Genomic DNA, 9,975 nt, shown 5'->3' on the forward strand with positions numbered 1-9,975 from the left:
CCTATGAAAAGATTCCAGGGGCTGTCCTCTATCCTATTCCAGCTAGTTTCAATGGACTCACAGCAGGACACAGCCGAGTGGTGGTATTTCTGGGAAAACATATTTAAGAAAGGTGTGTGTGGGAAGGGGAGATGCTGGACAGAGGGAGAAAAAAAAAAGCAAAAAGGGTGAGAAAATGCAGAGGAAACAACAAGGTTGGAGGAGGAGGAGGAGTTGGGCATGCTGCATCATGGAGCAGAGATTCACTTCAGCACATGGAGGACCCATGTTGGAGCAGAGAACAAGCATGAGGAGAAGGGAGCAATGGAGATTAATTGTTCATATACTGATCATAGCCCTCAAGGCCCCCATCGCCTCTGCACCACTTGTGGAGGCAGAGAAGTGTAAAGTGAAGCAGTGAGGTGGAGCCTGGGCAGGGGTGGAGAGAGGCAGGTGTTTTAATGTGTCCTTTTATTTCTTGCTACCCATATCTATTTTAATTGGCAATAAATGAAAGTTAATTTTCCCAAGTGAAGTCTGTTTTGCCCAGAGTGGTAGCTGGTAAGCAATCTCTCTTTCTTAGCTCATGAACTCTCATTCCTGTTCTTTTCCTATTTTCTTCCCCTGTCCCACTAAGTAGGTGGAGTGAGGAACTGGATGAGAAAATGGCTGTTCACCAAAGTTAACCCACCATAGTATTGCACCAAAATGTGACTTTTACCTCATTTAGACCATACAGTGCTACATAAGCAGATGGTGTTTGCAGCTGGCATACATACCTTTACCTTATCTCACCTAGAGTTACCAGCATCTGCACGCAAAATTGCTGAAGAGGTGCTTTTCTTCCAAACCCAGCCTTTCTGCTGGGTGGAAGACTAACATTGATCATTTCCTGTTAGATTAGACCTATGACCATGGGGCTGAGTTTTTGACATGTCCTGTTTGAACAGAAAGAAATTTAGCCAAATAAAGAAAAAATTGTGGTCATCAGGTCAGTAGAGAAGGCTGCTAAATTTGAGAAAGATGTTTCACCATGATGAAGACGAACTGCAGCCAGGCCTGGGGTCTTTTTTATTCGGTAATAGTCTGGGAATGTTTAATGCTGTATATGTTATGGAATTCTTTACTGATTTAATAATGCCAATGCAGAATCCATTACTGTTGTGAGGTTGTAACCTAATCTTTGGAGGAGATGTGTTGTCTTAATCTGTCATGCGACTTTGGTCATTATTCACCCTGTCAACTTTTCTAGACAAGTATTCTATTCAGACACACCCCCTGTAGAGCCAGAAGTGTTCACGGTGTCTGGTTTTGACAAATACTATGCAGGTCCTTTCGGTTGGTCTTTGCGTGTGATTTGGACTCAACAAGCATTATCACCAGAACAAGGGTTGTGTGGTAAGAGGCGTTGTCAGAGTTTGAAGCACAGGAGAGTCACCAAGCAATTGTGTCCTGAAGAGCACGGCATGTATCCTGCCACTGCACAGCGCCATCACCAGCTGTCGTATTAGAGATGCTCACACGCTAGGCTACCAGAAGAGGTCCCCACAGATCCCCGAATTGAAGTGCCGTAAAAACAGACAAGGTTTGCCGCAAGAACTTCCTATTTGCACTGCAACCGTTTATGTCTTGTTGGAATCCCATTGCTGATACAGCAAAGTGCATATTGCAGAGGCTGAGGCAGTCTCACAGGGTCAACAGCTCGGTGTGTGCTGCTTCACAGCTGAAAAGAGTTGCTGCGACAGAGGCTACCCCCATATGGGTGGAAAGAGTACTAACTATTCAGTATTTAGGGTTTAAAAAGTACTGTATCTTTTCTGAATGTCTCAAAGGAAAAACTACACCAACTTGAAAAACAGAGGTTAAATACTTGTTAAAAAGACTCGGGGGGTGGGGGGGGGAGGGAAACGTGGGGCGGAAGAGAACTAGCCTGGAAAATTTTTCTCATGAACTTGAACACATCAATGAATTAGGCACTTCTAAAAACAAAACTGGTTTAATGCAAACCTTCACTAGAAAGCAAGGATTAGAACATCATAAGCCCAAGTTTACTAAGAAATACAGAAGGGCAAAGGAAGAACACCATTAGTTTACTTCCTTTGTACTTTTTCACACAATATTCAGCACAGCCTAGACCGGAAATGACCAAAGAACTTGAGCGCAACTCTCTGTGAGTCACAGTATAATCATGAGTGCATGCGAAAGAAATTAAGGTACAGTTACTGCTGTATAACCACAATTTCAGGCTGATGCATGTCACCTTTCTGGGAATAATCAGAAGATTGCCATTGCAACTTAAAAGGCAAAGGAATTCTGAAATTAAGCGATGTCTTTTCAGTGGAGATATTTATATCTGCACAAGTCAGGTTCAGCTATCATTATTGTCAATGGAAAGAAATACACTCTGACAAAACAACATTCCCCTCACCCTGTTCATTTTCACCCAGAAAATATCCATTTCTCTTCACAGAGTCTTAAGCAGATAGTCACATAACTAAAGTACACGTGACTACAATATGCAGTTTTAATCTACACTTCAGAAATGAATCCTATCCTTGAAGTCTTAACATTCAGTGTATGGAGCTGTAATGTATAGAATCTTATAGTCCTGAATCATTTACGTTGAAAAAGACCTTTAGGATCATTGAGTCCAACTGTTAATCTAGCATTGTCAAGTCCACCTCTAAACCATGTCCCTAAGCACCACATCTACACATCTTTTAAACACCTTCGAGGATGGTGACTCAATCACTTCCCTGGGCAGCCTGTTCCAGTGTTTCACAATCCTTTCAGTGAAGAAATTTTTCGTAATATCCAATCTAAACCTCCCCTGGCGCAACTTGAGGTTGTTTCCTCTTGCCTATCACATGTTACTTGGGAAAAGAGAGTAACACTCACCTCACTACAACCTCCTTTCAGGTAGTTGCAGACAGTGATCAGGTCTCCCCTCAGCCTCCTTTTCTCCAGGCTGAACAGCCCCAGTTCCCTCAGCCGCTCCTCATCAGACTTGTGCTCCAGACCCTTCACTAGCTTAATTGCCCTTCTTTGGCCATGTATAAAATGACTGTAAACAAAAGCATAAATTAATCTGGTCAGTCAGCTTGCCTGCAAATTCAGCATTGATCTATTCCTTGTCATTCTATAAACTCTGTTAACAGAACTTAGGTTTCAGTAAAATTTTTAAAAGCTTTAATTCTCAGTAAAATAAATAAAATAAAATAAAATAAAATAAAATAAAATAAATAAAATATAAAAGCTAGGAGCAGGAGTTAACAATGTCAAGGTCCCTCTGTATGCCATCCCATCCCTCTACTGCATCGACTGAACCACTCAGCTTGGTGTCTTCTGCAAACTTACTGAGGGTCCACTCAATCATGCCGTTGATGAAGATTTTAAATATTATTTGTCCCAATATGGACCCTTGAGGGACATCACTCAACACTAGTTTCCACTTGGATGTTGATTCATCGGCTACTGTAAGTCTTTGGATGTGCCCTTCCAGTCAGTTCCATTGCCATCTAAGAGTTCATCCGCAAACTGATCTCTCTCCAATTAAGAGGCAAGAATATTGTGGGGAACCATATCAAAGGGCTTATAGAAAGAGATTTACATAGGGGTGATTTGAAACTCTCAGTTTGTAATGCATGGGCAAAAATGCTCAACATAGATAAACCTATATCTTAGAGTTTAATATATGCAGTACCCAGTGCTGTAATTTACAGAAAACTTTGCACCTTTTCCTTCTGAAATTAGGGTATGTTTTGATAGTATTTGAGGGGCAGGGGGGAGCAGGAGATAGTTAAAGCATAATAAAATACACAAACCAAAGGGCAGAGTGTCTAAGTAAGGGATGACTGAGCGCAATCAAGAAGAAAAATTAAACTGTCTGAAAGCTACATGTGGCCTTCATCTTGTACATAGTCAGTACCTTGCTGCTTTCCAGGCTGAGTTATCAGTCTTTGCTTGTATTACTTAGGAAGATTCTCAAAGTGGCCACATGATGGTAGCCTAGGATCAGAGACAAGCAAGCTAACTCACAAAAATAAAGGAAATGGGGTGAAAAATTACTTCGTCTTGTAAACTCAAATCAAAACAAACATTGGGGCCAGTCATCACTACACAGTGAGGGGCTGAGCTATATTTCAGCTTCCAAGTAGTGTAACATGCATGGTAGAACTATCTAGTATACCTACTGGATAGTCCTACACCAAGACATGCTAGGTGTCTGGAGCTCTGCACTGTTATGGACAAATTTATATCTAGCAAACTTCTGCTTACACTTCCCTTACCACACGAGGCCAGCATATCATCTGCTGCAGTTGTCTGCAATTTCCCCTTTTCTTCTAAAGTGCAAAACAGAAGGAATAAAATGTTTAAACAAGTCTCCTGCTACATAGTGCCACGTATATTAGAAAATAGCTTTGACTGTGTGCTGCAAATAAAGGGAAAAGAAGTTTTTTTATAAAATCAGCCAATTCTGTAGTTTGAGGAGACCTGGTGGTACTCGCATATTTGAACCAAATTAAGCCAATAAATTCTTAGCCTCTGTTTCTTGGAAGGGTGTTAATTCTGCTTGTAAGATTTGAAGCATAGCTTGATCATGCAAAACGGTGAAGACAATATTTGTGTTCTACAGAAAATGCCATTGGCCCTGAAACAAGTCTCAGGCTCAGGCAATTCTACTACACAGATGTGTGTATTTGTTGGTGAAATTAAAAGGAAAAAAAAAAAAGTTTTAAGCCATATCCAAGTTGCTTTCTGCTTCTGATACCTCCCATAAAAGATGATAAATTTAAAATAGATTAAGCCAGAGGAAAAAAAAATAAAAGATTCTCTTTTGATTATCAACTTCTTCTTGACTATGACAGCTGTGTTCCTTCTTAGCAGTAGTTATGAAGAAGACTAAGGGCAAATCTTTGAACTCTTATGTTTTAAATTAAAGGTTACAAAACTACACATATAAAGCTTGTACAACTAATCTGGTTGTAAGAAGAATCCAGACTGATGCAAAAAGTTTTTGGTGAAACATGCTGGTGTAGTAAAGGATGCTTTTACACTGCTCTGGCAGGCAACTCCTGACCCTCTCGTTAAACAAACCAAATTGCCCTTCAGACTGCACAGCAATTAAGGGGAACTTCATCTTCAAATTGACTGGTTTGTTGAAAACATCCATGTTGTGGTCAAATTCTGAATATAAAACTCTGAATGATAAGACTGTGATGCATATGTGGTACCTTAAATCCTCTGAAGTGTTGATCTTGAGCATTTTGTGAATTTTCATGAAGTCATACGTTTTGTAAAGCTAGTTAAATTGCCTCTACTGAAAATCATCACATATGGTTTATCTGAATAAATGTTGAAGGTTTTAACTTTTCCAATCTATAATTAAGGAAATTCACTTGACAATAAATTAAGGCTTTTATTCCAGTCCAGTTTCCTATATCCTAATTCATTGTAACAGTTATATCATGACCCAGCTTCTCTAGTGCTGGGGCTCGAGGTTCCAAGAATAATTCTTTTCTGAGAATAGGCATGATCCAGTTTCAAGAATTACGGAAACTAAATAGACACAAAAGTCTCCGCACTGTCTTTATCGTCTAGCAAGGCTCTTTCAATTCCTCTACAGGGCAGCAATCACAACAACTAAGTTTTTCTTCTCTCCTATTTCCTGTTTTCTGGTGACAATAATTGTACTGATTAAATGCATTGGCTTATAATTCATAAGTCTCTCAACCTCCCAGAAATTGTCATAATGTAATTTGTCAAAATAAACTTGTGGCGTAATTGTGGACTTCTCCTTTTACCTACTGTTTATGGACATGCTTGATACAAATATTCTTTGAAGAACTATAAATAGGCATATAACACATCTCAGAACAGCGCCACTATCATTTCACATGCTCTGGCATGTGTGTGCTACAGCTCCTCGCTTCAGGAAGGCGTTTCTCCTGCTGAAGGGATTTCAGCATGAAGCAGCATCAAGTTTGGAAGACTTCTTACTGACATCCCTTGGGTTTCTCAGCAGTTTGCTCATTCTACCAGGCTCAAAGAGATTGCCTTTATTTCTATTTGGAATCACAACATTAACTTTTCTTGGTATGTTTATCCTGTGAAATGTTTTATGCAATCACCTTCAGTTTTAACATGAAAGCACCACTGAAGGAGAAACAAAACCTAAACCCTTTGATGTCAACCTCACCACTGGCAATATATTTGTTTTTCAGGGGAAGCCTTTTACAGGAAAAAAAACACACCTGAAGTGCCAGTTTTCTTAGGAAGGTTCACACTGAATCTCTCAGAAATCAGTTTGCTTAATGATTCTTCACTTGCAGACTGGATTGTCATAAGACCATTTGTCTTGCAGGGTTTCAGCTCATCTGGTGCCAACTTGCATCTTGCCACAGGTGCTACAGAGGCAGAGTTGGTTGGACGGAATTTTCTCCAGTCACTGCAAGATGTCAGAAATAATGAGATTTCCTCGGTGTCCAAATGGAGAATGCACACTAGTTCCAAGATCATCAATTAGGTTTTTTTCTACCTGAGCAATATAAAAACACACTTCATAACTTGATGGTTGCTTTTCTGTACACTACAGAACAGTGAAAAAGAAATAATGCTGAAAATCTTGTTTTCTGTACAACCTGCCAGTTGAATTGAAAATCTGTGCATTTGTAATTTACCTAGAGCACTCATCATGAAAGGTGGTTTTTGTCTATTTTGACAGTTTCACTTACTTCCTGAAGTTAGGTCATGACTCCTGGGGTTTAGTTGCGAACAATTCATGTACAGTTTCAGAGAAGACGTAGCGAGTGCAAGCTCACCAGGTACCATATATTGGACCTAAATTAAATACGAAGGTCTGAACCAAACACAAAGACAAGTTCTTCCTCTGTCTCTCCAGACAAATAAAACATCCCTAGTTTTATTCAGCTTTCATGAGTGGCTTCACCTGAAGGCTCATGTGTTCAGTGATATTAGATTACATAGTGATGCTTATGGTTCTGAATCAGGTCTCACATTTTTCCTGCTGGTTGGCACGTAGAGAATGCATATTGAGTGTCTGATTGCCTTGGAGTTTGTATGTACCACTGACAGGATTTGGACTCTTTTCTGTTATGACCTTTCTAAATCCTTCCATTCCTTTAACTTCCTGGTTTTTTCCTAGGCAATCTGCCCTTAACAGGTTCAAGGACACAATAACAATGTACTTTGTCAATAGTTCATTAAAAATGAGTGTAGAATTAACTGACACTTTGGAAAGCAGGAATCCTGCCAATGAACTAAAGAATATAACAAAAAAAAATCCAAGAAATCACTGGACTATTACAGTTGTTTTCCTGCATAATTCAGCCCTCTAACAATAGTAAATGTTCTGAGAAATTCTCATTTATTAAACTAGAAAATAATAGCAACAGGGTTGCAGATTGTCTCTACTACTCAACAACTAGTATTTCCTGCCATACTGAAATGCTTTGGCATCAATGTGATTACACACTTACATCCTTTCTACGGAAGGTCTGTTTTATTCTGTGAAATTTCTGAATCATAGACTGATCAAATCATATAATGGTTTGGGTTGGAAAGGAACTTAAAGACCATCTAGTTCCAGCCCACTTGCCATGGGCAGGAACATTTTTACTAGACCAGGTTGCTCAAAGCCCCATCCAACCTGGCCTTGAATGCTTCCAGGGAGGGGACGTCCACAACTTCTTTCGGAAGCCTCACCAACCACAAAGTGAAAAATTTCTTCCTTATATCTAATCTAAATCTACCCTCTTTCAGTTTAAAGCCATTATCACTTGTCTTATCACTACATGTCCATATAAAAAGTCCTTCTGCAGCCTTCTTGTAGGTCCCTTTTAGGTACTGGAAGGCTGTTATAAGGTCTCCCCAGAGCCTTTTCTTTTCCAGACTGAACAACCTCTGATCATCTTCATGGCCTCCTCTGGACTCAGTCCAACAGGTTCATGTCCCTCTTTCGCTGCAGGCCCCAGAGCTGAACACGGTACTCCATGTAGGGTCTCAAGTGAGGGGAACAGAGGGGCAGAATCACCTCCTTCAACCTGCTGGCCACATTCCTTTTGATACAACCCAGGATAGAGCTGGCTTTCTGGGCTGCAAAAGCACATTGCCGGCTCGTGTTGAGCTTCTCATGAACAGACACCCACAAGTGCTTCCCCCCAGGACTCCTCTCAATGCATTCTCCACCCAGCCTGTACCTGTGCTTGAAATTGTCCTGACCCATGTGCAGGACCTTGCACTTGTCCTTGTTCAACTTCATGAGGTTTGCATGGACTCACCTCTCAAGCCTGTTAAGGTCCCTCTGGATTGCATTCTTTCCCTCCAGTGTGTTGACCACACCACACAGTTTGCTGTAGTTGGGAAACTTGCTGAGGGTGCACTCAATCCCACTATCCATGTTGCTGACAAAGATGTTAAACAGTTCTGGTCACAATATCAACCCCCGAGGAATGTCACTCGTTCCGGGTCTCCACTTGGACATTGAGCTGTTGACTACAACTCTTTGAGTGTGACCATCCAGGCAATTCCTTATCCACCAAGAGGTCCATCCATTAAATATATGTCTCTCCAATTTAGAGACAAAGATGTCATGCAGAACAGTGTCAAATGCTTTTCACAAGTCCAGGTAGATGATGTCAGTTGCTCTTCCCTTATCCACCAACACTGTAGCCCTATTAGAGAAGGCCACCAAATTTTTCAGGTGTGACCTGCCCTTAGTGAAGCCACATTGCCAATCACCTTCTTATTTTCCACGTGCCTTAGCACAGTTTCCAGAAGTATCTACTCCATGATCTTGAAGGGTGCAGAGGTGACACTGACTGGCCTGTAGTTCCCCAGGACTTCCTTTTTTGCCTTTTTAAAAATCGGGCTTATATTTCCCCTTTTCCAGTCAGTGGCAACTTCACTGGACCACTGTGACTTCTCAAATATGATGGCTAGTGGCTTAGAAACTTCATCTACAAGTTCCCTCAGGACTCACAGATACATTTCATCAGGTCCTATGGACTTGTGTACCTTCAGGTTCCTTAGAGGGTCTTGAACCTGATCTCTCCTACTGTGGGTTGTTCTTCATTCTCCCAGTCCCTGCCTCTTCCTTCTGCATCTCGGGTGGTATGGATAGAGCCTTTGCTGGTGAAGGCTGAGGCAAAAAAGTCATTGAGTACCTCAGCCTTCTCCATATCCTGGGTAACCAGGTTTCCCATTTCCTTCTGGAGAGGGCTTACATTTTCCCTAGTCTTCCTGTTATCACCAACATACTTACAGAAACTTTTCTTGTTGCCCTTGATGTCTCTTGCCAGATTTAATTCTATCAGGGCTTTAGCTTTCCTAACCTGACTCAAGGCTGCTTGGATAATTTCCCTGTATTCCTCCCAGGCTACTTGTTCTTGCTTCCACTGTCTTTTTGTGTTTGAGTTTGTCCAGGAGCTCCTCCATGAAGAGGCCAAAGTCTGCTCTCCTGAAGTTCAGGGTAGTGAGCTTGCTGTGCAGCCTCTTCACTGCCCTAAGGATCTTGAACTCCACCATTTCATCGTCACTGCAGCCAAGGCTGTCTTTGAGCTTCACATTCCCCACCAGCCCCTCCTTGTTGGTGAGAACAAGGTCCAGTATAGCACCTCTCCTCGTTGGCCCCTCTGCCACTTGGAGAAGGAAGTTATCATTAACTCATTTCAGCAACCTCCTGGATTGCTTATCCCATACTGTGTTGTCCCTCCAACATATATCAGGGTGATTAAAGTCCTCTGTGAGGACCAGGACTTGTGAATGTGAGGCCGCTTCTGTCTGTCTATAGAGGACCTCATCTATTAGGTCTTACTGGTCAGGTGGCCTGTAGCAGATCCCCACAATAATGTCACTTATTTCTGCTTTCTCCTTTACCCATAAGCTCTAGGTCAGTTGGCTCCTCATCCACCCGGAGGTGGAGCACCATGCACTCCAGCTGGTCGTGATTCTGTCTGTCTCAGGTCTGTCTCAGAT

The sequence above is a fragment of the Caloenas nicobarica genome, chromosome 1 (genome assembly GCF_036013445.1).
Source record: "Caloenas nicobarica isolate bCalNic1 chromosome 1, bCalNic1.hap1, whole genome shotgun sequence".
Taxonomy (NCBI): Eukaryota; Metazoa; Chordata; class Aves; order Columbiformes; family Columbidae; genus Caloenas; species Caloenas nicobarica.